Here is an 8,188-nt window from a genome sequence, read left to right as displayed (position 1 = left end):
TCTATAGTACTACCAAAATTTGATGAACCAAATATAACACAGGTGTAGTCAGTGAACCGTAATCCTCATTTTTCAAAGCTGTTTTAAGTATGTCTGGCATATTTTGTGCCTTTTTACAAAGAAGACCGCTTATGTAATCTTACGCTTTGGAATTTTTAGTTATTTCCCTCAAGCCCTGCAGGATGTAGGGGCCATACACAACTTTACCGGAGGGTCAAATGTTTTTGCATTCCTCCATAGGTTGTTCTTCTATTGCAAACATTTATGGAGTATTCTAATCATATTTCTTGGAATCAAACTGTCACTGATATGTCGCCAGACTTCTGATATCTCCCCTTCAGCTACAGTTGTCCTGTGAATAAATAATAGGAAATTGAGGTTAGACGAATAGTTGAAAGTTTTGTTTTATGTCGGCCTAATTTCTTGATTGATATACTCACTATTATTGCTATTGCCTCTTGTGCTGCAGGAGTCTCACAATGCTTAGACAGGTCTGTCCACAACTTTCACATCTGTAGGAGAGGAGATGTATTAATTTTCGTTAAGAATAAATAAAGCAGTCTATATGATTCAGAATGGAAAAGCTAATAAATCCAATATCTTATGTTTTTTGTAAAAAATGTTTTACTGAATTTGGTATATAAACTAACTAATAAAGGGGTTTAGTCAGAAAATTATAAGCATTCGTGGCTCCAAATACTTGAGAGATCAGACTATACAATATAGACCGGTATGAGGAAATTTTAGGTGAACTTGTTAACCCGTTGATTCAATACGCAAATAAAAGTGAATGAGCAATAGTATGTTACAGCAATAAGTATATATCCTCACTGATTAAAAAAATCTAAATGGAGGTGCATGAACTATTTGAAACCATAAGGGGTAAGTAAATATGCAATTTCGGCAAATGGGCAACTACGTACCGTACTGAATTAATAACTTCGTAGTATTTGACAAAAGCTGGCTTTTCCGCATGTACTTAACAGTGCGATGCCCGGGTGTGATATACAACAATAGTATTTACCTTACTTTTTTCCGATTTATTTTTACCTTCAATTTTCCACATATCATTAAAAACCACAACAATTGTCGAAGCAACCTCGAACACCATTCGTGCTATGCCTTGAAAGCAACACACATCCGCTCGTTTTCGTCTCGTCAAGTATGTGCATTGGAGCGTGCTATCGAATACGATCTTCGGCCAAAAATGCCGGAGTTGCGCATCATGTTGTTTTATGTCATTGGTCACACAAAGTTCACTGGCAATTTTGGCAAAAATAGACATTTCTTCACAATCTTTATACTTATACCATAAGTTATTTTGCAAACATTTATCACATTCTGTATCACACTATCATTTTCAGAAGCACTTTTTATTTCACACAGTTTGATAGCTTAGGGACAGGTATTCTCGCATACATAATTCACATATTCTTCTGTAACTTTATCAGAATGTACATTTTGCATTTCAATGGGATGCCTTGACATGTTGTCAGCAGGGTTAGTTTTCCCTGGACGATGTACAATATTAAAGGTGTACTGTTGTGAACGCAAACACCAACGCTCAATTCTGGCAGAAGGTTTAGCAATCACACTAGAAAACACACTCACTAAGGGTTTATGATCAGTAACAACAGTAAAATTCACACCATACAGATAGAGATGAAAATGTTCTATAGCCCAGCACACAGCAAGAGCTTTTCTCTCTATCTGAGAATAACGACTTTCCACATCACTCAACAATCTAGATGCATACGCAATCACACGGACATATTCATTATCAATGTCAGATTCTTTCTGGACTAAAACACAACCAAGTCCAACTGGGAATGCATCTACAATAATTTCAGTACAAAGCTTAGGATCAAAATAGGACATAACAGTATCACTTGTGAGACTATTTTGCAATTCACAAAAAGCTTTTTCACAATTTTCACTCCATATAAAATCAACATTTTGTTTAGTAAGCTCTTGTATAGGTTTAACAATAGTTGAGTAATTAGGTATAAAACGAGACACATAGTTCGACATACCAAGAAAAGATTTAACTTGTTGCTTATCAGAAAGTCTATCAGCCTTGTTTATGGCTTCAACCTTATTTGGATCAGGTGACACACTTTCATCACCAAAAATATTTCCAAAAAACTTTATAGACGATTGAAAAAATGAACACTTTTTCTTATTCAAAGTAAGACCACAGTCATTTATACGTTGCAAACAGGCTCTTAAATCTTTCTCATGCTCAGCCTCATTTACACTACTGATATAAATATCATCTGAGATGTTTTTGACACCTCTTAAACCGTGCAATGCTTGTTCTATCAAATATTGAAATTTTTCACTAGCAGCATTGACTCCATAATTCAATCTTTTATATCTGTATAATCCAATATGGGTACTAAAAGTAGTAATATGTCTACTGTCAGGGTGTAATTCAATTTGGTGATAACCCTGGTTCAAATCCAACTTGGAAAATACTTTATATCCATTTAAATCATGTATAAGTTCATCAACAGTAGGCATAGGGTGTTTTACCCTCTTTATTGCCTTATTCGCAGCTCGCATATCGACACATAGTCGAATGTTTTCTGGGTCACAAGGTTTAGGAACACATACAATAGGAGAGACCCATGGAGTAGAACAATTTCGCACACTTTCACAAATGTCTTCATCACACAGTTTAGCAACAGCACTTTCGACTTTTTGACGCATTTTAAAAGGAACTCGTCTGTGCTTTTGATGAACAGGGTTTACAGAATCATCAATATTCAACTTCAATTGGAAGTTTTTCAATTTCCCCAACCTTTGAAATATGGAATTATAATCCCTTAAAATATTTTCAGTGAGATCCACTCGATCATTTGACACAGAGTTAATAATTTTCAAAATACCAAGATCACTAGCAGTCTAGAGAGCAAACAACCACTTGCATATTTAACAACATAGAATAAAGTGTTGATGCATTTGCCACACTTAAAAGTTACAACTGCATGAAATTTCCCCTTCACAGACAAGGGTTTTCTACTTCCATAAGCATAAAGCTTAATATTTGCAGTTTCCAATTTGCATGGTTTACTGGATCTACTTTTTAAATTTTGAAAAGTTTTGTAATCGAGTACATTGACAATTGCACCACTATCTATAAGCATAGAACAGGGCACATTGTTAATTTTCAACTGTACTTTAGCAGGATTATTGTTATTGGAGCAATTACACATTGATCCATTCACTGATAGAATATATTCATGATTCTCAGAGCTCATTTGACTCAGTTCATGATCTCTGCAATCATGTTTGGGCTCATTTTGCACACTGTTCAACTTGGGCTTGTTGAATTTACTATTCGCTTCTTTACAGAATCTAGCAAAATGATCATACCTGAAACAGTTATAACATCTGCGACCATACGCAGGACACTTTTCTGCATGTGGATACACTCCACCGCAACTGAAACATGATTTTCGTTTTGTATGAAAGGTTTTACCTTTATTACTTTGATAATTCTTTGTCTGATCTCTTGAATGACTAGAATTGTTGGATGAAATGTTCTTTTTCCACTTTCTTTTGTAGGAACTAACTCCACATATTCCCTGGATACATGACTCACTCTCCATTGCACACAGTTGATCTTTAGCCAACTCCATCGCTTTTCCAGTCTCAAGCAATGTTGTGAGATTCATTGACTTTGTGAGAGCTTTCTTTCTTAGTTCTGAAGATAGGCAACCTTGTATAATTTGCACGATTTTCTCCAAATTCACAGTTTAATGACATCTTCTTCAATCTTGTACAAAACTGATCTAAACTTTCACCTTCCTCTTGTTTTGAATTTCGGAATATATATTTTTCATATTCACTGTTTGACTTGGGAACAAAATACGCTGAGAATTTGTCAGATTCTTCTTTTAATGTTTCATATATATCATAGCACTCATCACCCATATAGTGCAGTAAAAGATTCTTCTTCTTTTCTCTGTCATCTTCGGTATCTTTGAGGTTCATGGCTAACATTAAAACTTCAAAATGCGATAACCATTTCTTCCACCGGGGACCAGCAGATAAGTCTTCACAATCAAATGATCTGAAATCTGGTAGATTTGTCATCTTCTATATGTGGGTTAAAAACTTGTAAACAGCCTAGACCACTAAGGAATGCAGTATAGAATTCTGGAATGTTTCTTAGCTTTTGAAACTGTACAACACTTAGTTGACTCTTGAATTCCGTTGACCACTACTTCACACTAAGTTCTGTAGGTCTCTCCCGTATTCGAGGTTACACTTAACTTCCTTTACCACTTAGGTTAACGTTATCTGTTACCGTTGCTTTATCCTCGTCACGCGTGGGTTCGAATCCCATCCTCATCGCCAATGTGAGGTGTTGTGTATACACGCACAACTATATTGCATTTGTTGACTTTATTCACATTCGAAACAGAACACATTCCAAATAGACGTGACGTGACAGATGTGACGTTTATCTGGAAGAAATGTACAACAATGTGCTTCGGACAACTATTTTAAAATTACATCTATAGCAAATACAAAGCTGTACAGGAATTCATGATATGGATGAACATTCTGTGAAAGTAAAACCCTATGCTTGCAAGCAATGCAATAGGACCTTAATGATAAAAAATTCTTTGCAAAAATATATGCCAGGAAAGCACATTTGTGAAACTTGTGGAAAATGTTTTACATCACCAAGTGAATTTGCGCGTCATATTCCAATTCATACGGGAGAAAAACCATATCATTGCGAGCAATGTGGAAAATGCTTTAGAGTTGAACTCCAATTACAAGTACATATACAATATCATAGTGGACATGAACCATATGCTTGCAACCATTGCGGCAAGTGCTTCGCAAGCAAAGATGAATTACAAAGGCATGAAAGAATCCACACAGGAAAGAAACCTTGTGTTTGTAAGGAATGTCAGAAGTCCTTCAACTGTAAATCAGAGTTGCAATCTCATATGCGAATTCATACTGGAGAAAAAACCATTTTCCTGTATACACTGCGGAAAATGCTTTCACACTTTAGGTATTTTAAAACGGCATATCCAAATTCACTCCGGAGATAAACCGCATACTTACATACCGCATACCATACCGTAAACATTGTGGAAAGTTCTTCAACTTAATCAGACATTTGAAAAACCATGTTCAAACGCATAGTAGTGAGAAACCATATGTTTGCGGTCATTGCGGTAAAAGCTTCACAACGAAAAATACTTTGCAGGGACATGGAAAAATCCACACGAAAGAAAAACCGTTTGTTTGTACAAAATGTCAGAAATCCTTCAGACAGAAGTCAAATTTAAACACCCATATGCTAACCCATACCGGAGAAAAACCATTTACTTGTGAACATTGTGGAAAGTGTTTTGCGCCGCGGTATAGTGTGACAAAGCATATAACAACTCATATTGGAGAAAGACCATTCACTTGTGGCCATTGTGGAACGTGTTTTTCGCAAAGTTCTAATCAGAAAGAGCATAAACTCATACTGGGAAAAAGCCATTCACTTGTAAACATTGTAGAAAGTGTTTTGCACAAAGTTCTAATCTGAAAGAACATATTAGAACCCATACCGGAGAAAAGCCTTTCACTTGTAAACATTGTGGAAAGTGTTTTGGGCAAAGTACTCATCTGGAAGAGCATATTAGAACCCATACTGGAGAAAAGCCTTTCACTCGTGTACACTGCGGAAGAAGTTTTACGAAACAAGTTTTACGAAACGTTCTCATTTAAAAAGACATTTTAATATCCATTCTGAAAAAATGCCATAATTTTGTAGGTTAGTTTGTTTCTACAAAAATCTAGCCTAAACCTTATTGACATTATACTACAGAAAAGTCAAATGCAAGCATATGTTTTGAGAACAAGTCTGTCGCTGGCTGAAGTTTGAGAAAATATATTTGAAATCACTTCACACTTCCCGGTAACCGTTATATGTATATCTAATATTGAATATATGTCTTGTGGAAGATTTTCTGCATTCACGAGTGGAAAGCCTACCGGGAGGGTATGCGAAGTATATAGATAGAGCAAGGTTCCCTCTAAGCTGCGCAACCGCGCAATTGCGCAGTACCACCAGAACATTTGCGCAATAAAATCTCATGCTCGCGCAGCAACATTTCGTTTTTAAACCGTGGCTCATATTTCGTATGTCATTTATATTAACGCTCAACTAGAATGCTCGTTTTATGTTTCACGCGTATTCTGGTTAACACTAGTCATTGTGATGTCACACACGTGTCTGTCACGAATACCTTGATTTCTGTATGCCAGCGTGGGTCGGTTTTTAAAATTTTCATCGCGCGCTCTGAACTTCGTGTTGTCGACCCGGCAAAATCTTGTTATTGTCCGTAGTGTAATCAAACAGTTGAAGATATGGGATGGTTTAGAATTTGAATAGGTATCAATGTTGCAAAGCTGGTGCCCATTGTTTATTACAGGAAATTTGTTGGTTGCTCGTAGCCGTATGGTTAAGCTAAACTAGTTGGAATTTGAAGAAGGGCTGAGTTTAAGCGAGTGCTAGCACTGTCGGCTCTTAAATCTCTAGATTGGTACACACGTGGCCATGAGCTTAAACTGACTGATACCCATGTTATATAGCGATGTTGTAAGCATGTTTCACCAGAAATTACTAAAAAAAAAAGTTTTAAGCGTTTTCATATTCAGCATATTAACCAAAACCAATAATATACTAGTTTTCTTTATCTGACGTGTGAGTCAAATGTCTATTCAAGGAAGTAAAGCTAAAAATTAATTTTGAAGTGGAATGGCTAAATACAACTAGGCCGCGAGCCGAGGCCCTGAAAAACGCCTAGAAAGTGAGTTTCGTAGCGCACATCAGGTAACTACCTGAAAATGATTTTGAAATGTTCCTTAAAAATTTAGTAACAAATATTGCCTTGTTCCCACTTCCAAAAGTTGCACGTTTTACGGAAAAGACGCTTTTACTACAAGAAATATGTGCTACGATCTGTCCTATATTCTTTACATTTTCGGCAATGAACAATGACTTCTGCATGACGTAACAATTGAATCGAATCAGCTGTTAGCGAGCGGATGAATATTAGTTATTACTGCTCGACCTTGCGTTGAGTTGGGCAGCCTTTCCATAGCCCTGTTTAGTTATTATTAATTAAGTTATGCTAAGACGTTGTTGAAAAGGGTATAAGTAAGTTATTAAACACTTGTAGATCCTTACCACGGATATGGGCCGTGAGACGGAGCCTTGAAAACGCCCAGAAAATGAGTTTCGTAGCGCACATCTGGTAACTAAATAAATTCTTCAGTTTTGTGTGAAAATGAACATACTTAACGCATTCCAGCTTGTTCCACAATCCTGATGCAAAATTGAATATAGGAGGTTCCCGGAAATTCAATAACCATAAGTTTACAACACATACATAAGAACTATGCAATTCGAGAGCCCTACAGCACACTAACACAAATGTATTCCCGTAATGTTTTGCCTTACCAAAATCGGACTTTCTCAGTCAATCATAATTTATTGGGTAGATTACGAAAAATATGGCATACATGTAACCAACAACATAAAATACTTTAAGTGTGTGACAGGAGTCGCGAGTGACCTCGAAAACAGCGACACCAACAACGCTGATTCACATTAGCGAATAAATTTTATGTAAAAACCACAAGCAGTTTACAACAAGAACAGCATAAAAAGCTACATCCATTTTATAGAAGCTATCAAACGTATTTATTTTTCAAGCAATGAAGTCACAAATTAACATCGTGAGCACGAAAACACAAATAAATCAGTTATTTCTCACTTAGAAATTTACCGGAAAAGTCGAGAAAATTAAATGAATGTACAATATGTACATAACATAGTGAACAGAAATATTACAATTAGTCTTTTTTTTTAGTTTATGTGGTTATGTATTTGAACGAAGGCAATAAATATTATTTCTAAAAACAGGACTACGACACTAACAAATGTCCGAAAAACAAAAACAAATAAATGATACTTATTAAATCAACTGCAATATCTAATTCACTTTCTTCTGAATTGTTTTCGAAATCCACTATCTCGAAAATCGACTTTTCCTCTATAAGTGTACTGTGATTTTTGCAGTCAATACAAAAACAAAAATCTGTGCAATTTAAGTTGATTTTAAATTATTTTGACTATTTTTCTTACACTTGCAGTTTGCCA

General features: G+C 35.8%; 1 long non-coding RNA gene across 1 annotated transcript; it reads right to left on the bottom strand.

Annotated features, from left to right (window-relative positions):
• Positions 1-230: 230 nt before the first annotated feature.
• Positions 231-1,245, bottom strand: LOC144425185 (uncharacterized). Its single transcript, XR_013477367.1, has 3 exons — positions 1,051-1,245; positions 441-512; positions 231-352 (listed from the first exon to the last, which is right to left on the bottom strand). It is a non-coding gene; the product is annotated as an uncharacterized LOC144425185 (long non-coding RNA).
• Between the last annotated feature and the right edge of the window lie 6,943 nt (positions 1,246-8,188).

Source organism: Styela clava, chromosome 7 (genome assembly GCF_964204865.1).
Source record: "Styela clava chromosome 7, kaStyClav1.hap1.2, whole genome shotgun sequence".
Lineage (NCBI taxonomy): Eukaryota > Metazoa > Chordata > Ascidiacea > Stolidobranchia > Styelidae > Styela > Styela clava.
Note: the sequence above shows the minus strand (reverse complement) of the source record. Positions and strands in the feature narration are given on the sequence as shown.